This window comes from Dermochelys coriacea, chromosome 2, assembly GCF_009764565.3.
Source record: "Dermochelys coriacea isolate rDerCor1 chromosome 2, rDerCor1.pri.v4, whole genome shotgun sequence".
NCBI classification, from domain to species: domain Eukaryota; kingdom Metazoa; phylum Chordata; order Testudines; family Dermochelyidae; genus Dermochelys; species Dermochelys coriacea.
Window position 1 is genome coordinate 240,777,978 of NC_050069.1, and position 23,602 is coordinate 240,801,579.

Here is a 23,602-nt window from a genome sequence, read left to right on the forward strand (position 1 = left end):
TTCTCAGGTCTTTGTCTATATTAAGGAACTTTAGAAAAAAATTCCCTCTGATACTGCTACCACCAGTTTAATTGTGCCAGGGGCTGCCCTACTGTGCATAAGACTCCAACCTTTTCAATGGCTTAATGGGTTTAATTGACATGATTGAAAAAACACCAGAAGCTAGGAGCCACTAGGGTTGTTGTCAGTGCAACTAAATTAGTGGCACACTACTGGCAATTTTTCCTAAATTTCCCTAATGTTCCCAGAGGTTGAGTACTCCCTCCTGTACGTCGTTCTCTACTCTGCTAGCTCAGGATCAGACTCATAAGACAGATGAACTCAGGTCTCTCATCTGGTTGTGCAGAGCATTAACCATAAGATCCCTAAGGTAGTCAACAGTACTTTTTAAAAAAAAAATAGTATTCACTGCTTATGGTAACTCCTTAGAAGCTTTGAAATGAAAATTGGTTCTTTACTATTTTATTCCCTCTACCATGACTCACATATACTGATTTGTTACTGAAGGTTTGTTGATGAGTTTTGGAGTACTGATATTGATTTTTTTAATATTTAGAAAAAGAATTAGGGAGGGTTTTTTTATATAAAGAAAGATAACTAGATGGTCTTTGAAAACAGAAAAGAAAGTAAAGGAAGGTCATATTTGGGCTCACATACCTTAAGATATCATTTTAAAAGAGGATTTAAATTATACTACTTTACTTAAAAGCTGCTAAATTTCCACACATATCATTATAGATCATTTCAGTGGCAAACAATTGTTTTTAATGTATAAATCCATGAAGCAACCCTTTCTGGAATGGCAACTTTCCAGCATTCTGATCAGTACTGCAAGAGGGGAGTTTGCCTTTAAATTAAAAGCTTTTCCCCACAAAACAATACTCAACAGCTCTATAAAATATAACTACCACCAAAGACTGAATAAAAACAAATATCTTGACATGTAAATTGAGATGCCTGACCAGAGTAAGAGAAATTGCCAAAGAAAGCCTAAAAACTTTTCCCTCCTGAAACTCTCTCCAAGATGTGCGTTTGGGCATCCAGCATCAAATAATACTGACCTTTTTTAAAAAAAGAAAAAGAAAAGAAACACCTATTAATCTTTACCATAATTATCCTTCTGACTGCTTTAACATCTTGGGGGATGGTCTTTCTGTTTAATGTCAAATTATTATCTAATAATTGTATATTTAGAGTGAAAGGTCTTTAACAATGAGTGAAAAATACAATACAAATTTTTTAATATAATTCCCATTAGATGAAAAAACTTTGTATTGTCTAAACTTATTACTCTTCATATAACAGAAATCAGAGATGGAAAGACATTCTAGGTTATCTGGTCCATTCCATTTCATTACTCTGATACGACAGGACAGTTGCCAACAATAACATTCCCCTAGCACTCTAAACAGTCTAGTTTGAAATGACCCACAGTCTACTCCACAGTCTATGAGATTATGTTAGGAAGCTCTTCTTGTTACTTAGCTAAATTTTCTCTACTTTGATTTCATCCCATTATTTCTAATTAAAGCCCCTTGTACAGTTCTACACACAGTTAAACAGTGTTTGAGGTTTTTTGACAAATTTACTTTTGTTTTCTGAAATGAAGAGTTTCCTGGATGAAAAAATATGCAGTCAAGCAATTCCATAGTAAATAGTTTGTGTGATGTGAGTTCACAGCAGACTTCTAGACTATGTCATTTTTCCACTTCTTAAAAGTTGGTCAATAAAATTTCTCTTTTCAGTGAGATTATTTCCAAACCTAGAAGTACTAAAGACATATCCTTTCCTGGAGCAATATTGCATGCTCGCTCTCTCTCTCTTCCTCACCCCATCAACCACTCAATGACAAATGCTACATAATCAGAGGCAAACTCTCTACAGTTGACTGAATATTGCAAAGGGGGATAAACAACACTGCCCATTTTCACTACTCTTGTGCAGAAAGATTACTTTTAGATAAGAATTTTACCATTCCTGTTTTCAGAGGACAAACCAGGATTTTCATCCTCTGTCCATACATCCCAGAGAACTGAAAAAATACAACAAAGAATGTCTGTAGGTTACTGCCATGTTACAATGCCAGAAGATGGCAATAAAGATTTAGGTTTACTAACAATTTCTTCTAATGATTGCAGTTTTTTTCAGTCTTCATTAGATATCCTTGTATTAGACAACAGATTTACTCCTGCTCATACAATCAATAAAATTGCAAATGCCTCGGGATAGGGAATGTATCCATGTGCTTATTAAGTGTAAAGCACATGGTCAATGCCTAATAAAGAGGCACGAGAGCATCACATGAAGCACTCAGAATAAAACTGATCTACCCAGCTTTTGCAAATGCCTACTTGGGGAAGATGAGATTGCATAGCGTTACATACCAATGAAAGGAGATTTAATGCTCTAAAATGTCTTAGTCATAACTAGAACACGCTTTATTTTGATTTCATCCCAGACTCTAGCTTGGCTATAAAACAAGAAATATTTCCAGGATAATTTAACTGCATCAGAGATAATCTACTACATGTGAATGTCTCCATTTCTTACGGCTGGATTCACGCACGCTGTGCATAAAATTTTTCTGGCTTCCAAATTCTGGAGGGTGTACAAAACTTTACTAGAAAGCTTCATTTTCCAGCACATTTGTGGCCTTGTAGGGACTTAGGTGGCAAAGACGACAATTCTTAAAAAATTGAATCCACTCCTTAATGAAGGACGTGCAATCTTCAACCTGCTAATCTCAGTCTAATAGGGTTAGATATGCCATCTTTTCCAATGAAGTACCCCTATTTCCAAATTTAATAAATTTATAAGGTTCTTGTAAAAATTTGCTTCATACTCAAAATTGGAATCGTACTTCTTGAATTTGAAGCAAATTTCATTCTCCCCCCCCGCCCCAAAACTGCTGAACTGTTTTAAGTTAGAAATATATTAATGTTTCGAGCCCTTTTGCATTTCTGTAATTCAAGCATGGCTTCATTTAAAAAACAACCACAAAGATTTTGTTCTGCATTAGTCCATAAAATGGAATTAAGCTTTTGGGTACTCCAAAAAAAAAAAGTTAACGAATTTTTACGATGTTACGAATGTTAACGAAACCCAGTTCACTACACATGAACATCAATATTTTTGCCCAATAACTGCCAAAGGATTTTTAAAAACATAAGATTCGATGCACGTGGGTGGAGCACCAAACAGCCTTTAAAACCATCATACTCAATCATACATGTGAAACAATTCTTGGCATAATAAGCCATAACAACCACAATAAATAATAATTCTAAACAAGCAAGCACAGGCTATGTGGCAAATAAAATATATTTAAAACATGCAATTACATATTACACAAAAGACTAATGCTGCTGACATAGCATGCTGCCTGAAGATGTGACCTTACTCTTTGCTTGATTCTTATCCTAAACTTTACTCCATTCATATGCAAAACACTCAGTGCTGGGCTTTTTTTCTTCTCCTCCCCTATTAACTTTGAACAAAATAGAAGCAGATGATTATATACTCAAATGCTGCACAGCATGAAAGAATCACAGATACAAGAAAATAGAAAAAATAAAAATGAGATGCCTACTATAATACTTTGTTCCATTTCTTTGAATGGAATGAGCTTTAATGCTTCATTGAAGCCTGGCTGACAACTTTCAACTATATCTCGTATGCTACAAAACTTAACATTTATAAAAGTTTTACCCAGTGCTTATTTATAGGGATCAAGATCAGCCTTTGAATTATGCATGAGTATCTGTGCCTTCACGTTATTAAGTGGAAAATTAGGTAAATTTAGAATATTTTACAGGAACACAGCCAATTACAAATGACAACAGTTCAAACAGGGTCTCAGAAAAGTGATCTTTTAGCATCTTAATACACAGATGAGTAGAAAATATCACTGTATTTGTACTACATTTTAGATTATTATACAGTGTCGATACAAATGGGATATCATTATTACACATTATTAATGAGATATATGCAAAGAAATAACAGTTTTACATTTATTATGTTACCACACAATGTATTATGAGAGGATAGGCAAGCGAAATGATCAGTTAGGAATGTGAGAATTTCAAAGTTTCCCCACAAGATCTCTGACTTTTAAATTGATTTAAAAATCCCCAGCTTTCTGGCATTAACTTTTCCCCAGTCAACAAAGGAAAATGCAAGTGCTCTTCTCCCCTGAACAAACAATAGGCAATCTTGTTTTTCACAACCACATCAAGGAACTGTGACTAAAATAATTAACATAGTTGATCTGCTTTATGACCATCGCTATCTTTGCCAATAATTAGCCATTTACAATGTGATGATAAAGTAGATATTGCAGAGCGTGCAGAAATCTTTATCTGCTATCTGCAGACCATAGGGAAAAATGTACAAATTGTTGGCTCAAGCCTGTCTGCTGTAGTGATAGATTGCCCTGGTGATTAATCCCAAACATAAAAACCTCTTGCCCCTGAAAGAGTTAAAATTACAGTTTAGTGACTGTTTTGCTGTTTCAAATGATTTTACTAATGTTCTGTACAATCAGTGACAGATTGGGATATGCACATCAAATTATGCCCCCCATTTTGTATACATATTGAACTCACATCTAAACTTGCCTAAGATGTGCTAATTGAATAGCATTCCAGACTGATGCCCTGTGCAGGAAGATGCTTGACACCTGATTGAAGGACCAGGTTGGATAAAATTGAAGACTGGCAAAGTCATCGCAGGCATTGGGACCTGGCCTATAAATCCAGGAAACACCATCATGTATCTCAGTAGGATCAGCCACTGAGCGCACCTGGGCGGTCTCATACTCCTGTTTTATAGTTTCTCCCCATGGAAATACTCTCCAGGTCATGGAAAAACACTGATCTGCCCAGTAACTACCAGCTCTTGATTCTAGATGGTTGTAGGCACTTCAAAGAAATGGCCTTCCTCTGCCTCCTTACATGTGTACACAAAGATATAAACAAACAGAAATCTGTTGATTTCTCAAATGTCTCCCTCTGTCTCTAAACAAATAAAATTCTGCAGCACAAAACGCACGCAAGTCACATGAGCAGAAGTCTTGGATTGTTATTAGTTCTTTTGTTTTCCTGGGGGTAGGGTGGAGTTGTTACGTAACAAGAGAGAACGAGCACGATGTTCAACTGGAAAGGAGCAACAGTGGTCTCAAAGCAGGACACTGTGGGAAGAAAGGACATTTGTCTGAGTGCAGACTCTGGTGCTGATTTCAGCATCTGGGAACTGGAGAAAAACACTGCCATGCCCGCAGGTCATAAAAAAGACCCTATTTGAGAATATTTTCAAAAAATTCCTGTATCTCTGGGTAATAAAGGAACACATGTCCAAGGTAAACCATACAGCACAAAGCTGCAAGGCCTGGTTGTCAAAGGAAACATCAGGACAAACCAGAAGACAATGAGGAGGAGGAGAAGGATGTGGCCATGTCTGAACAATCTGGATCAATTGGGTAGTAAACTTATTTTCTGTAAAGAAATGCCTACCATGTCTTACTGTGCCAGTAAATCGTTATTTAGATTATTGTCTGCAGTGTTATTGTAACCATGCTGATCCCAGGATATGAGACAAGGTGGGTAAGGTAATATTTTATTGGACCAACCTCTGTTGAGAAAGAGACATGCTTTCAAGCTACCGAGAGCTCTTCTTCAGATACTCTTCAATATTTATAGAAATACTCCCAGACTTGAAAAGAGCTCTGTGTAGCTCAAAAGCATTTCTCTTTCACCAACAGAAATGGTCCAATAAAAGATATTACCTCATCCACCTAGTCTCGAACTTAGATTATTGTCATACATGTGTGTTTTTGGTGGATTACTTATTAATTTCAAAATGTTTGTGTTAAAATACGTTAATTTGCTATGGGAGTATTTATGAATTTTACTTTTACTGTTATTGCTGGACTTCTGAATAATTTTTTTATTGCTCAATATAATCAAACATCCTAGGTAAAAATTTCCTGTTCAAAAGAAAATTTTATTAGGTATTTATGAATTTTAACATTGAAAATGTGGGTTTTTTTCAAGCTGTTTGGTATGTTGCTAGAGATAAGGGTTTAAGGATTATCTAAGTCTGTTATGATTTATTATATTCCCTATAAAACTGGGTTTAGAACAAATTAAATCTTTTAAGTAATAGCACAAACAGCTGCAGCAGGAGGAATCTTTCCTTCACAATCTCATTTTTTAAATCAGTGCACTAAAATATACTCCGAGTGAGAGTGACTTTTTATTCATTTATTTATTTATTTATTTCACACAACTTTGTTTCAGGGTCTAAGACATGAAGGGTCTTGAACATCCATAACCTGCAATGTCCAGCTTCAGAGTTATCTCCCAGTATCACCAGCAGTGCTGCAACTAAACATATGTCAGATAGTAAAATACCTAAGGAGTACTTGTGGCACCTTAGAGACTAACAAATTTATTAGAGCATAAGCTGAAAGCTTATGCTTATGCTCTAATAAAGCTTATGCTCTAATAAATTTGTTAGTCTCTAAGGTGCCACAAGTACTCCTTTTCTTTTTGCGAATACAGACTAACACGGCTGCTATTCTGAAACCAGTAAATACCTGTATCAAAAAAAAAAAAAAAAAGACTTTCTTCATCATCCAGTAAGGCCATTGATGAGTTCAAAATCAGGACCAGCAAATTCTAGCAAGACTCCACAGATGAAAAAATGGCTGAGTTCATTTATAAAACAAAATTCTCCCTTTCACCTTGTTCAGAACAAGCTTTTCATTGACATGGTTGAATCATTATGATCAGGCTACACACTACCCTGGCAGAGCAGACATTCCTGGATAAACATATGAGAAGGAAATTGAACATGCAAAAAAACATTGACAGGAAAGTTGTTAATCTGAGTCTTGATGGGTGGAGCCATCCAGTAATATATGCTTGTGACACAACAAAAAATGGGCTTGTCTATCTTACAAAAACAACTGGTACAACAGGAAATGCCCATACAGCAGATTACCGAAAAGAAAGAGCAGTAAAAGATATAAGAAACTGAACAAAAATTCACATACCAAGAGCATAGCTTTGTCACACAATACTGCAAATGTACAAAGATGGGAAGAAATCTAGAAGATGATAATGAAGAGAACCTGAAACTTATAACATAGGGATGCAGTGTTCATTCAATGCATCTTTTAACTAAAGACTTGAATATAATTTTAGGAATAAAGGAAAATGTTGTTGAAATTGTAAAAATACTTCCATAACCACCACTTTGCTTCAGCTTCACTAAAAAGAACAGGAGGATCCAAACAAATTGTCTCCCAAGAAGTAAAATGGAATTCAGTGGTTCCCTGTTCTGAGCAATTTATCAAGAACTGGCCTATTCTGATGACTATTTGTGAAGAAAATTGTGTCAAAACACAAGAAATTGTCACAGCCAAAGTCATCAACAAACTGGACTAAAGAGAAATGGAGAAGATCTGCTGAATATACTGAAACCTATTTCCATAGCCTTGGACAAGCTGCAGAAAGATTGCTGCAGTATTTCTGGTGCTGTTGAAATTTGGAAAGAACTTCAAGAGAAACTGAAGAAAGAAATATCCAACTGACAGACTGACAGAGCCAGAAGAGTACCCAGAAGTCACCTACAACAGGACAGGCCCAACAAAGAATATAACAGAACGTCACTAGCCATCACCTTCAGCCCCCAACTAAAACCTCTCCAACACATCATCAAGGATCTACAACCTATCCTGAAGGACGACCCATCACTCTCACAGAGCTTGGGAGACAGGCCAGTCCTTGCTTACAGACAGCTCCCCAATCTGAAGCAAATACTCACCAGCAACCACACACCACACAACAGAACCACTAACCCAGGAACCTATCCTTGCAACAAAGCCCGTTGCCAACTCTGTCCACATATCTATTCAGGGGACACCATCATAGGGCCTAATCACATCAGCCACACATTCAGAGGCTCGTTCACCTGCGCATCTACCAATGTGATATATGCCATCATGTGCCAGCAATGCCCCTCTGCCATGTACATTGGTCAAACTGGACAGTCTCTACGTAAAAGAATGAATGGACACAAATCAGACGTCAAGAATTATAACATTCAAAAACCAGTTGGAGAACACTTCAATCTCTCCGGTCACTTGATTACAGACCTGAGGGTGGCTATCCTTCAACAAAAAGCTTCAAAAACAGACTCCAACGAGAGACTGCTGAATTGGAATTAATTTGCAAACTGGATACAATTAACTTAGGCTTAATAGAGACTGGGAATGGATGAGTCATTACACAAAGTAAAACTATTTCCCCATGTTATTTCTCCCCCCACCCCACCCCCCATTGTTCCTCAGATGTTCTTGTTAACTGCTGGAAATAGCCTACCTTGCTTGTCACCATGAAAGGTTTTCCTCTCCCCCCCCCCCCCGCTGCTGGTGACGGCTCATCTTAAGTGATCACTCTCCTTACAGTGTGGATGATAAAACCCATTGTTTCAAGTTCTCTGTGTGTGAATATAAATCTCCCCTCTGTATTTTCCACCAAATGCATCTGATGAAGTGACCTGTAGCTCACAAAAGCTTATGCTCAAATAAGTTTGTTAGTCTCTAAGGCACCACAAGTACTCCTTTTCTTTTTCCAACTAACAAAGTTCAACTGCAGGCAGTAAAGAAGCAGATGCATCAGGCACTTACTCCACCTAATTTTCTTGCCAATATTTTCAATCCAAAGTGCCAGGCTAGATGCCTAACTGCTGAAGAAGATGCTGCTGCTATGACTTGGGCATCTAATAATCATGCCAGCCATAATAAACTTCCTGGTTGGAGGCAAACCATTCAAGCAGGATACATTTGCTGATGATGATTTAAAGAAAGTCACACCACTGAAATGGTGGAAGTCACAAGCTAAGACCTGGAACTACAGTTTGAGAGTTTGCTGAAGTACTAGCCCAGCTTTTTGATAGCTCTTGCCTCTTCTGAAGACAGAGAAAGAATATTTTTTTTCATTAGGTCTGATTAATTCAAAGTTGAGAATCAACTGGTAGTTAAAGCAAGGAAATGTATTCTCTTCCAGTCTATGAATAAAAATGAGGTGGGAAGGAATGAGATCTACTAGTTTTAACAGTTTAAAGGACAGCCTAAGTAACTTAGAAGACTGTTGTCTCCTTTTCAAGAGACTTAGGCGAATAAGAATTTAAGCTCCAGTCACTTTCACTTAGGAATATTTGAAAAACTTTCCAGACTGATTTGAAATAATCAATTTAATTCACTGACTACAGGTAATCCCTGTTCCTTTAATGAATTATTTTGTTTTTAAGTACATCCGAAGCAGGAAGCCTTCTAACAACCAGTGAGACCACTAGACAATCAAGATGATAAAGGAGCACTCAAGGACGATGAGAACACTGGGAGAAAATAAATAATACTTTGCATCGGTCTTTACGGCTGAGGATATGAGGGAGAAGATGCCAAACTTGAGCCATTCTTTTTAGGTGACAAATCAGAGGAATTGTCTCAGATTGAGGGTCATTAAAGCAGGTTAGAACAATTGATAAATTAAACAGTAATAAGTCACCAGAATCGATGGAATTCACCCAAGAGTTCTGAAGAAACTCAAATGTGAAACTGAAGTACTAAACAACTGTGGTTTATAAACTAAACATTTAAATCAGCTTCTGACCAAATGATAGCTAATGTGACACAATTTTTAAAAAGGGCTCCAGAGGTGATCCTGGAAATACTGGCAGGTAAGCCTGACTTCAGTACGGGCAAACTGGTTGAAACTATAATAAAAATCAAAACTATCAGACACATATATGAATTTGTTGGGGAATAATTTGTTGGGGAAGAGTCAACATGGTTTTTTCTAAAAGGGAAATCATGCCTCGCCAATCTACTACAATTCTTTGAGGCAGTCAACAAACATGGACAAAGCGTATCTAGTGGATATAGTGTACTTAGATTTTCAGAAATCCTTTGACAAGGTCCCTCACCAAGGACTCTTAAGCAAAGTAAGCTGTCATGGGATAAGAGGGAAGGTCTTCTCATGGATCGGTCACTGATTTAAAAAGATAGAAAATACATGGTAGGAATAAATGGTCAGTTTTCAGAATGGAAAGAGCTAAATAGTGGTCCTCCCCCCACCCCAGAGGTCTGTACTGGGACCAGTACTATTCAACTTATTCATAAATGATCTAGGAAAAAGGGGTAATCAGTGAGGTGGCAAAATCTGCAGAATGATACAAAACTACTCAAGATAGTGAAGTCCAAAGCAGACTGTGAAGAGCTACAAAGGGAATCTCACAAAACAGGGTGACCGGCAACAAAATGGCAGATGTAATGCCCATTGGAAAACATAAGCCCAACTATACATATAAAATGATGGGGTCTAAATTAATTGTTATCACTCAAGAAAGAGATCTTGGAGTCATTGTGGATAGTTCTCTGAAAACATCCCACTCAATTGGCAGCAGTAGTCCAGAAGCTAACAATGTGGGAACATGAAGAAAGGGATAGATAATAAGATAGAAAAATATCATATTGCCTTATATAAATCCATGGTATGCCACATCTTGAATATTGCATGCAGATGTGGTTGCCCCATCTTATAAAATATATACTGCAACTGGAAAAAGTTCAGAAAAGAGCAAAAAAAATTATACGGGTATGGAACAGCTTCCACATGAAGAGAGGTTATTAAGATTGGGACTTTTCAGCTTGGAAAGAGATGACAAAGTGAGGATATGATAGAGGTCTATAAATGATGATTGGTGTGGAGAAAGGAAGCATTATTACTCCTTCTCATGACGTAAGAGCTAGGGATCACCAAATGAAATAGGCAGCAGATTTAAAACAAACAAAAAGAAGAATTTCTTCACACAACGCACAGTCAACCTCTGGAATCTCTTACCAGAGGATGTTGTGAAGGCCAAGACTATACCAGGCTTCAAAAAAGAACTAGATAAATTCATGGAGGGTAGATCCATCAATGGCTATTACCAGATTGGTACCCTCTGTTTGCCAGGAGCTGGGAATGGTGACAGAGGGTGGATCACTTTATGATTACATGTTCTGTTCACTCTCTCTGGGGTACCTGGCAACGGCCACTGTCAGAAGACAGGATACTGGGCTAGATGGACCTTTGGTCTGACCCAGTATGGCCTATTATGTTATCATTTAGTTATAAATGTAAATACATTTTGATAAGAGGAGTTTATGTACCTAAAACATTTAAGGTATGCTTGGCCTAACAAACAATATTTTATATACTGTTTTGTGTGTTTACTTAAATTCTAATTACCATCCTAATACAGCTTGACACAAATCATGAGCAAAAAGTTAAAGATGTACCAAATCTAGCGTAACGGCTCTATTTTGTGGTAAATCAACATGTTTTAATAGGAATATCAGCTAACAAGAATACACTTTTCTTTAGAAAAATAACTGAAGTACAACTGGAAAAGTTAATTAAAATAATTATTTAAATGTAGGTTTCTACTTGGTGACTGAATCATATTTAAATCTCAATTTAAATCAATCCACCCTGTGAAGCCATCATGACTAATCTAGGGCCATCAGCCTTAATTATCTCTCAGTGACTGGCTCACTACCATGGAATAGTTTTTCTACATGGAAAACGGGTGCTTCTCACAGCACATGTCAGGGAGACAGTGTCTCTATTTAACAACAAGGTTCTGCTCTGGATGACGGGGACGGGGACGGGGGGGGGGACACTGCCAGACAACAAGGGCTTACAAGAACAAGTCAGCAGGAGAGACCTGCTCAGCCTGAAATACTAATAGACTTTGGACTCACAATAAAGGGGCAAGTTCAGACATGGGGAGGTGCATCTCAGGACTTTATTCTTTTCAAAGATCTGTAACTCTGGAGTGCCTTTAAGGAGTGAAGTCACTGATTAAGAAATTCCTTTGCTAAGGCCTGTATTCCTTGCTTTCCTGCAATGATGTCACCATAGGGGGTTAAACTAGAAGTAAAGAGCATTCAGAACTCAGAAAGAAGGATGTCAGAGGGAGAGGGAGAGGGAGAGAGAGAGAGAGAGAGAGAGCGAGCGCACCTGAAAATGAAGTTCATTACAGCGTGGTTGGTAGATTACTCTGGAATGACCAGAATGGACTATGCTTTAACTTTCATTTCTCTGTGCTAACTTATGCTAACTTGATGCTGTGTTCCAGTTGACTAATAAACCCTACTGGTTTTTAAAATGCTGCTTGAGTGTCCCTGTACATACCTGATGAGGTGCATTAATCCCTGAGGACCATACAAGTGTCTACCAAGAGTCTATTTCAGTTGGACTCACTGAACGGAGCTCCCAGTGTGAAGCGGGAGTGCTGAAGCCCCAGAGGTTCGATCTCAGCAGGCGGTGAGGCCATGTAGCCTACCCTGAAGGAAGGAGTGAGACCAGTGGCAGTCTGGCACATGTGAGGGGTTCTACAAGAGACTGTTCCAAGTTGGGGGCCTAGCACCTATCCTGTGGATCCATAAGAGCATGTCAGTTTAAAAAGACATTATTAGGAGAGGGAGTAGAATTCTTAAGGACTGAGTACAGTTAGAGTGGCTCTCTGCTGCAATTTGTTTTTAGTACTTTTGTCTACCACTTAGATCTTTATTCTAATTTCATTTGCTTTCAGTCTGTATTAGCATAGGATTTTGATGATGCCAAAAAAGCAGACTGGCTGACAGACAAATTTCATCATAAATATTCAGTCATTAAGATACCCAGTGCCATCTTCTTCCATAACCTTTTCCATCCTTGAAGGAAGCTTGGCTAGCTGATACACAAGCCAAAGATCTCGGAAAACAACAAAAGTCCTGAGATGAATCCTTAGCATGTCTTACCTCACCCTTTCTTGTGAGTTCAAGACCTGTTTGGGTTTCAAGCTCTTCCCAACTTGTTCCTGCAAGCCCTTTTTGTCTGGCAATGGTTGCCTTCTGCACAGACAGCAAGTCACTTTTAAGCACAGTCTCTGTCTCTTTTTTTTTTTCCCCATATGCTTTATTGGTACACTCCAACCCACTCTTGTCACATCTGGCCCACTGTATAGAAACAATTGTTCCAAGGTTACAGAGACAGAAATAAAGGTGCTGGCCTGAAACTGAAGTCTTCATGGCTTCTCAGTGTTAAGTCCATCAATAAGATATCAAGCACCTTCCTCTTCATGGCATCTCTGGGTAATGCAGTTCAACGGGCATGTCTTGTGCACATCTGAACATGAGTTCATCATATAATACAAGATGAAGGTCATAATCTGATACCTATGTATTCCACACTGACAGAGTGCCTTTCTCTCAGATTTTCAAGTCTCTATAGAAAATATCAATGTAACTGAGAAGAAAAATATGAGTGAAGATAAGTGTGAGGAGCTCTTGAAAAATAAAGGAGTAATTGCTTCTCACAGGAAACATGAATGCTTTAAATTGAAACACAGAGAGAGGTGCAACCTTTGATGAAATGACAGACAAAACACAAAATATCACTGAGTAAGTTAAAGAAAAATATCCTCAAGAGTTGTATGGATGTGATTGACCTGTAAATGGATTTCCGGGAGGGAACTACAAGTGAACACCATAACCAGGAAGTGACTCCTGGAAGGTCTCAGTTTTCTTTGCTGGAAGCTGGAAATAGGGGGATCAAAAACTTTCAAGGTCATTTTCTTCTCTGGCCATTAGGAACAATATTGTCAAAGGCAGTTTGTTGGGTTTTTTGGAAGGATATCATGTATATAATATAAAGATGTGCCCAACAGTTCTTCCCCTCCACTTTGCTGGACAGAATAAACCATTTTTGAATATTACAAAAGGCAGCTGAAGCATTTAGGTGCAGAGAAGAGTACTTCTTTCCAAAGGTAAGACCAATTTGTTTTCCTCTTTCAACAAAGCAGAAAAATGTGTTGAATACAGCAACTATAAAGTCCACTGAACACTCAGACATATTATTAATTGTAGGTACTTTTCCAGTAGACTGGTATTGTGAGATTGCTCGATTCATCACACAAAATCTCTTACACCCACAATGTTATCTGTGTGATTTTTATAGAATATAAGCCTTTGTATTTTCATAACAATATTTTTCTGCTTTATGTACTTTCACCATTTAAGGAATAATAAACATTGAGAGAGATTGACACTGGGTTGAAAATGTATATAACTTAAGCCCCATTCCCTTAATTCTGAATACATGCTGTCTCCAGACCACCCACTTTGTTCTGATTGGGCTGAGAAACATTGAGAGATCACAAAGCTCAAGAATGATAGAGGTTCATCCCTTGTGGCATCCAGTTCTATTTCATGGAAATAGCAGGCTGATAAGACATCTTAGCCAACAAGCAGTCGTACAATAATACCAGTTCGTAAACTGGTGGGTTTACAGGTTAACCAACTGGAGCAATCCAAAAAAGCCCAGTGCTCAAATTCAATTATACTTATACTACATACTTAAATTACTCAGAGAGGTGATTAATAAATACACGATGCGAAAATGCTCAAACAATACAACACACTAACAGACCTTCCCGCCTTCTGCAGCTGGGAAGTGAAAGGACACAGCTTTCCTTATTAGGTAGCCTTTCCAGTCTACTAGGGAAAGATTCCCCACTAGAGCTTCCTTAACTCTGGATCTCTCTAGCCTACTGCCCCTGTCTAGGAGATGAGTTAGTCACTACAAGCCACATGGTGGCTCCTATCATGTGAACTGTGACTACCACTTCCTGTTTTAAAGGGCCCAATAGTCAACCCAGGCGCACTGGGATACACACCCCAAAGCCCAAGGCCTTGTTATAGAGTTACTCTATGAAACGGATATTATGCAGAGAAATCCCATAAATGAACATGCATTTTTATCCCAATATCCTGTCAAAACTGCAGGACACAACATAATTACATATAGCAACTCAAGCAAATGGAGAGCAAAATGTATATTATGTATACCATGAGAGAGGAATGTGAACAAAGAAAGCAAGCCCTTTTTCAGTCTTTACCATGTTCATTACTTGCCATATAAGATTCAGAGGGATCCCTTGCTACCCTACTCAAGAGTATATAGATAGCATCAATGTATGTTGAAACAGAAGTTTTCGATGACAAACTGTGGGGTTTAACAATGTATAAATATGTATTAAAAGTAAAATAGTTAAATTTTTAAACACATTAAATAAATATTTGTGGAAATTTAATCTTTTTTGTTGTTTTTTATGTCTCTGACTTTATATTGTAGAAATAGACATATTCTGAAACAGACAGTAGACTGCAGTATCACTTCTCTCCTTCTTCCCACACCTTTCTATCCTCTCTCCTGTCTCTCAACACAAATATTCCAAAAGCACTCTTTCCCATACCTCTTATGTGTATCTCGTTTTCGAGGGACATCACACATTTTCATCCAAGTTATCTATATTTTGCACAAATTTTATATATTCCCCTCACTTTTAGTGGTGTAAAGTATTTACCTCAAATGAAGTATCATGACATTGAGATACAGAAAGAGTTCTTTCGACTAATGAAAGGAGCTCACAGGATTTCAGTTTGCTGAATGGATCATTTTTGTTTCCCTCATTTTGGATCTTTGTCACACATTGAGTCCCATTACTTGGGCTACGGCAACTTGAGAAGTTTGATTCTTCCGCACTCAAACATCACCTGGAGAACAAGATTCTCTCCAAAGGCTGAACTCAGATTCCACTGATCATTCCAGGGCCTGGTATATGCTACAAAATTACGTTGACATAAGTTACCTTGTAACATATCTGTGCACGTCTACACCAAAATTGTCTCTGGCCGACATAAATGCCTTACAGCAATGCACCTCCCCAAATGGTGTGGAATCATTGTCAACCTACTGACATCAACACCATGCCAGTGTAGACACTGCTTGACCTATGTTGACCTATAGTCCTCCAGCACCTTTCCCACAATGTCCCACTCCCTGTGACAGTGACCTCTCTGGTCACAATTTTAAACTCCACTGCTCAGGGGTCACAGAGACTGAAAGCCACCTTCCCTTTAAAACTAAGGATATAAATATTGTTTTAAAGTTAACTATTTAAAGGATTAAAATTTGATCATTTAAACAGTTAACCGTTTAAATGAAGAGGGGTTGGGGTTGCTCTTGGGCCAGTTGCCTGGCTGTGGGCTGTGGTTGGCAGGTCGGCCAGCAGGGTGGGGCCAGGGCTGGGGTCCGGCCAGCATCCAGTATGGCATGGCCAGAGTGGCATGGCCGGGGTACGGCCGGCACTGCGCAGCCAGGGCTGGGGTCTGGATGCACCACACTGCGCAGCCAGGGGTTAATGGTTAATGTTAGTTAACATTTTACATCCCTATTTAAAACTTCATGAGTAATTTTGAAAAGGCCTTTTCCTGATGGCCCACCTTGATGAGCACACGTAGCAGCTATCCCTTGTTGAGTCCAACTGCCCAAAGGACCATACTAGCTCAATGCACTAGACAAACTCCTGCCTAGAGTAGACGGGAGTATTGGATCTCCTGGGCCTGTGGGGAGAAGAGGCTGTGCAAGCACAGCTATAGACCAGCCACCAAAAGTGGACATTTATGAGCAGATTGCATGTGGAATACAGGAAAAGGGGTACAATAGAGAGCAGCAGCAATGCCGCATGAAAGCAAAGGAACTGTACTTAGCACACCACAAGGCCAGGAAGTGCGATAACCCATCTGTTGCTGAGCCGCAGACTTGACACTTTTATAATGAGCTGCAAGCCATACTTGACAGAGACCCCATCATCATCTCACAGAACACCATGGATGCTTCAGAGGAACCTGAAACAAAGACCGCTACCATGAACAATGAAGAAGAGGGAAAATTCGGCAGGGGGCCATGACCTAGGACCTGCTCGAGACTCAACCGCTGTTTAGCCAGTCTGCCAGCCAAGCATGGATGAGCCCAAACAAGGGGAAAGAAACCTCTAGTAAATGTGTACATTCATTTTTCCTTACCACTTTTAAATTTAAATATGGTGCCCAGCCCAACTTACAGTCACAGGTATCAACTTTCACTGTTTTACTAGTACCATTCCCTCTTCTTGTATAACAAAGAGAGGCAGAGTTGGCATCTGCTTTTCATTCTCCTGTTGGGTTAGGCAAGGAGACGCCATGCAGTGCAGTTTACATTCAAAGAGATGTCCCTTGTATCCTCCTGAGATAGCTCTATGAACCTTACATGGATGTACCCTAAAATCCTCTTCTGAAGGTTTCTAGGGATAGCTACCTTATTTCTTCCTTCTCGGTAGGCTACTTTCCCATACCACTGTGATGACTTTTGGCTGGCACCATTACAGTGGAACAGGCTAGAGGCAGATGGGCCCAGACAGCTTTGGGATGTCAATAGCAGCTGTGCTCTTTGTGCCTTAGTTACCCTCAAGAGAGGGATATCACCTAAAGCCATCCCCACCTATGGAAAATAGTGCCAATTTTCAGTGCCACTGCCTATACTTGTACCCATGGAATAGGGATCAAAATGTATCATTTCATGCAACTGAAATTCTTTCCACACTGCTTCTTGCACTAGAGGAGTCATACTCAATGTGGCTAGGGCTGGAGTGTGGTGCTGTGCACAGAAGCTCCACAGCGGAAATGTCAATAAGCATGTCTTATTATCAACTCGGGCACATTAAGAAAAACCACAACTTCACATACGCTGACAACGGCAGTTCTCACAGATGTGTAGCCATGATGGAGTGCATTTGTGTACTGAAATGGACAGAAATGTTTTCTGCCTTTCCAATTTCAAAATCCCATTCTGTTAATTTTTCTTTTTTGCACATTGCATGGCAAAAGCAGTGCAGAAAAACAACTTTCTATTTGGGGGAAATATAATTATCTTCATTAGTTCACAACACTTATTGCAGAATACACAGCAGTACTCGAAGCACATACTACTAGTAAATATACAGCAAGCACCATAAAACTCAAACCTTCAGGAAAATACCCACTCATATTTTAAATGTACAGAAGCACTACACTATTCCTAGCAGCACCCAAAGCTCCAGGCCCAGAGAACAGTCTAGCACAGAACACTACTGTGGCTGACCATTAAAGTCCTCTTTCAAAGGCTCTCTCAACTTTATAGCTCCATGTTAAGTTCTTGTAATGTCCCTTATGTCTGGCTGCTCAAAGTTAGCCACTCCACCTCCGCCCACCACCCTGGCGGCAGATTATTCCCCAAGCATTGAGCACCTTCCCTGACCAGCCCACACTGATATCAGTAAAGCATCCCCAATGATGCACCAATGCTTGCATAATCATAAAAAGTAGTCCTTTCTGTTGATACTATGGCTAGTGCCAAAACAGGGATATGCATGCCTTGCCCCAGGAACCAGTGCTACAAATCCTTGCATTATGTACAGCGCCAAAGCAAGTGTTATGTGACCAGGACATGGTTGTCACGCTTAGTGACTGGAGCAGAAGTCATGCCCAATGGTCAAAACAGGAGTCAGACCAAGAGATCAGAAAAGAAGCTGGTAGCCAGGAATCGGAGCCTAGTGTCAAAACCAGAGTCAGAGACCAGAGCCAGGGATCAGATCCAAGGTCAGAAGCCAGGAGTCGGAGCCCAGAATCTGAACCAGAGTCAAAGGCCAGATGCTAGAGCCAACGGTCAGAGTCAGAGGCCAGGAATCTGAGCTGAGGGTCAGAACCAGAATAAGGCAAGGCAGCGGCATGGCTGTGGCTAAGACAAGTGCAGGGCTGGAACAAGGCAGGAAAAAGCAGGCACAGAAGACATCACAGCCGCGGGCAAATGCTTTGAGCAGCCACCAAACTGTTGCTGCTGGCTTTAAGCCAATCATGCAACCTCCTACAGGCCAGTTGCACACATTAGGTTACTTTGCTGCAGGCCCTGATTCCTAACAAGCAGCCAAGCATGCACATGAATGAGCTATATACAAACTTCAGCAGCAGTACACTAATACAACTTTCATTGACCAAAGGTGGTAGTGAAGACATGCCCACCATAACTTCACTCATGGATCCTGCTAAGTCTCTCAGACTTGGTTAACTTCCCCTGCAATTCTTAAATCTCCTTGGACTAAATATACCTTGCCAGCTGCCTTCCCACCTCATTTATGTCTGCTACTCCTTGTCAAGTATCCAAGTCAGCCACAAGAATACCTTGGTCTCCTCCACCTTCCTTTCTCCTCTGAGGTTTGTGGTTGTAGGGGACTGCAACTTTAATGAGCGGCCCTGGCAATTGTCACCTCTACATACACACAAATGGCTTAGATGGAGAAGGGAGTGCTGTGGAAGGTGCTGCCAGAAAATGAAGGATAAAGGATAGATTCCAAGACCAGAAGGAACCAGTGATCATTTAGTCTGACCTCCTGTATAACAAAGACCACAGAATTTCCCCAGCATAATTTGTAGAGCACGTATTTCTTAAAACAACATCCAGTGTTGATTTTAAAACTGCCAGTATGTTTCAGCACATATATGCTTCCAGGCAATAAGTTGTTACATTGTTATTTTTTTTTTTCAAAAGCCAACATTGTTCTTGGAAAACATAGATTGTTCTGAACTTTTTAAACAGTCCTCAATTATAAAACGAAATTGTAGATTTGTTGCAAAATAAAAATACTGTTAATGGACTAGACAATATACCAAATGAAGGTGAAGCTGCTATGCAATGAAATCATGAAAATATATACCATAATACATGCGGAACAATTCAATTGAAGAATCATTGAATTTCTTGCAATTGCAGTGTCCTGCTTTGTACAATGGTCTAAAATTAAATTAGTGACAACTCAAAATATTTCAGAAACTATTCTGTTTTTTACATAATTCCACAGATCAGTAATTCAACTCTTTCAAGATGATAGTGCAAAGAATGTTTTCCAGGAAATTACAAGTGTTTCACATCATGAGACACAACCAGAAATGAAGAAACCACAACAGGGTGCAGACCTTAATCATGTATCAACCTACTTTCTACTATTTTCCTTTACATTACTGTAGTGATTAAAGTACATTGACAGTTGAATACAAAAGTTGTCATTTTCATAGATTAGCTAGCATCCCTCCAAAAAAGCATCTTAGTACAGTGTCCTCATTATAAGTGATTTCAGATGGTAACCAATGATCCAAGGGTACTTTACAATTTAAGTGATGAAATAAAGTTCTCTCAAAGTGTTTAAAAGACAGGGTAAGCAAACATGAGATGATCGCTCCTTAATTAAATATTTGCATAGTTTTGTATCCTTGCTTAATAAGAACATAAGTTGATTGCACCACAGGTTAATTGTTCTACAGATAGTGTTATAGTGTAATTTGATTATACTTTTAATATTTATTAGCAAGATTTTCATCATGTTTTTCACAATATGTGATAACATCCTCCTACAAGGTTTAACTATGCTAAAAGCATCCATGACATCAGTTGTTTAAAAAAAAATTATTTATAACGTTGACTCAGTTGAAGCCACTTACAGGAGAGGACTCAGAACACCCAAAATACTGCTGTGACACCCTCCACCCCCATATTCATCAGTTATATATGGTTATGATATATTTTATACAAAGTATGCCTTGTCAGATATTGAAAAGTCATCATCTGTTGAATGTTACTGTTCTGTTTAAATGTATGTATAATCACTATACATGAAGTTATGAGATTTTAATATATGTTTGTTACTGATACATGTTGAAAGTCTGGGAAAAGGGCACAGACCAGATCCTGAAAAATAACAAAGGAACTGTAAACACAAGCCTTACATGTCAAGTCTCATGTATACAGAAAGTGCAAGCAAGAATTTGCCATTCATATGAACGACTGAGTGCTGAGCACCTACTCAGTGGGGGTTGCCTAACCTCATGACACAACAAGGATAATTCCAGCACCTGAAGGACAGTATAAAATAAGGGACAGTGACATCATCAGACCACCTCTCCTCCCCCACCTATACTGAAGGTAACATGATCATTTGAAAGACAGAAACAATGTTGAACTCGGGGAGTGGTCCTAAGTGGAAAAAAAACTTTCCCGTCAGCACAGACTGCTGTAGGCTTTTGGGTAAGAGAAACCTTTTTGTTTTAGATTGGACTTAGCTTGGTAAAGTTTAGGAATTAGACGGTGATTACCTTACCTTTTATTTCTTTTTGCAACCAATTCTGACCTTTTATGCTTATACCATTTATAATCACTTAAAATCTATCTTTCTTTCATTAATAAATGTATTTTGATGTTTTATGTAAACTTGTGTGGTTTTCACTGAAGGACTTGGGGAATCTCTTCTCAGGTTAACAAAGGCTAGTGCATATTAATTTTCTTTGATAAAATGATGGACTTATGAGCTTGTGTTGCTTAGCAAGAACTGAACATACAAGACTTTACATTTCTGGGGTGCAAGGCTGAGACTAATGATATGCAGGTGTCACCCTATATGTAATTCAAGAGTGGCTGGGCATAGCACTCTGGTAGTTGTCTGGGTGTGACCTACATATGAGAGGTTGGGGTGAATGGACAGAGTGGCAGCGCACACAGCAAAGCAGGGCATAGTATAGACCATACTGGAGAGTTAAGGGGGCACAACAGTCCAAACTGTACCCCGGGGCATGTCACAATTGCATTAACATAAACAACGGATACCCTTTTAGCTGCCATCATATCATATATTTACAATATGGCTAAATGTAAAGGTGTACATCTGGGAACAAGGAACGTAAGGCACACTTGCAGGATAGTGGAGCCTATACTGGGAAGCAATAACTCTAAAAACAATTTGGGGATCTTGGTGCATAATCAGCTGAACATGAGCTCCCAGTGTGACACAGTGGTCAAAAGAGCAAATGCAATCATGAGATGCATAAATAGGGAATCTTGAGTAGGTGTAGTTATTTTACCACTGTTATCTGGTACTGGTACAACCACTGCTGGAATACTGTGTCCAGTTCTGGTGTCCACAATTCAAGAAAGGTGTTGATAAATTGGAGAGGGTTCAGAGAAGAGCCACGAGAATGATTTAAAGAATTAGAAAACATGCCTTATTGTGATAGATTGAACTCCTTGGTCTCTTTAGCTTAAACAGAAGTTCAGGGGTGACTTGATTAGTCTATAAGTACCTACCTGGAGAACAAATATTTAATAATGGGCACTTCAATCTAACAGAGAAAGGTTTAACAAAATCCCTTGGCTGGAAGCTGAATCTAGACAAATCCAGACTAGAAATAAAGCATACATTTTTAATGGTGACAGTCATTAACCATTGGAATGATTTACCAGGGGTCATGGAGGATTTTCCATGACTGACAATTTTTGAGTCAAGATTGGATGTTTTTCTAGAAGATACTGATCTAGGAATTGTTCTAGAGTATTTCTATGGCCTGTGCTAGGACATCAGACTAGATTATCGTAATGGTTCCTTCTGGTCTTAGAATCTATCAGAACAAACAAAACAGCAGAGGCTAAACTATCTTGCTTTTCAGAAAGACTTGACCAGACTACAACAGCAGAGCTCCAAAGAACCAGGTATAATTTTCCAACTCAATATATTAAATTAGCACTAAAGACCTCATGTAATACGAACCACACAGAGAAGGAAGGCAGAGAGAAACACATGAAATAATGACATTTGTATTTAATTTCAAAATTTAAAAGAAACCCTTACAAAATAAAAATTATTTTTAAGTGTGATTTGTATCTTTTATTCTGTTGGGAAAGGTTTGCATTTCTCTCAGCCTAGGTAATGAAAGTATACTAATATGTTTCATGCTGTGGTTCTCACGTATTAGCACAATACATTTGTGTTTGGTTTTCCATTAGAGGAATATTTTAATTATGTCTCAGGAAAATGTTAAAAAGAAAAAAAAGGAACAAAAAAAAACCCAAAACAAAGCACACGATGGTCCCTTATTCAGCATTTTTAAAAAATCAGTAATGCAGCATTTAGTTCTGGCATGCAACAGCACAAGCTCAACATGAGTGCAGGCAAGAATAAATACCAGTGCTAATCTTTTCACTGCTGCTGAACCATAAACATTTTTGAATGGATTTCTTGTGAAGGGGCACCACCTTACTCTGGTGGCAAGGGGACTAACAAACTTTTCTGGGCTCATCCAACACCAACCAGGCACACCTGTAAGGCCTGCTTTGCCTTAATGCAGGGATGGGAGCAGGGAGTCTAAAAGGGAAAACCTGTCACAGGGAAAGGACTGCTACACTTCAGAGACTGCTGACCTCAGATGGAGATCCGCCAAGACGGAGACAGTCTCTAGCTTTACTGCCCCTGGAGCTGCATGGACAGTTGCAAAGAAGAATGTCCCAAGAGTAGAGGCTGGAGGTAGCCCTTAATTAAAGGCAACAGACCCACTGAAACACCTCCTGAAAGACTGGCTAAGAGACAGACCACTTTTGCTTTTCTTTTCCGTCACTTGAATTACCCTCTCTCAGAAGAGAAAGAGAGAAGTGCCTTTCTTTTGTTGTTTTGCTTAGAGAACCCCATATATGTTACAAACTGAAGGAGAACATTATAAGAAACCTGAAGCAGGGTCTGGTGGGGATTTTGGGAGGATAGGGGCTGCCCTCACTCCTGAATACAAGGACCTCATAGTGTGGACTGGAGGAAAGTTTTTCTTAATATTACCTAC

At 39.1% G+C, this 23,602-nt stretch overlaps 1 protein-coding gene across 8 annotated transcripts in view; it reads right to left on the reverse strand.

The window, feature by feature from the left end:
• The window catches only part of ZNF438 (zinc finger protein 438), a 97,471-nt gene that overhangs the window by 68,130 nt on the left and 5,739 nt on the right, over positions 1-23,602 (reverse strand). Inside the window, exon 4 of one of the 8 annotated variants that reach the window (XM_043509533.1) lies at positions 3,401-3,487. The exons of the other annotated variants lie outside the window; for them this stretch is intronic. The gene's annotated coding sequence lies outside the window, so the exon portion shown is untranslated. The remainder of the gene's footprint in view (positions 1-3,400; positions 3,488-23,602) is intronic. 8 annotated transcript variants of the gene reach the window in all.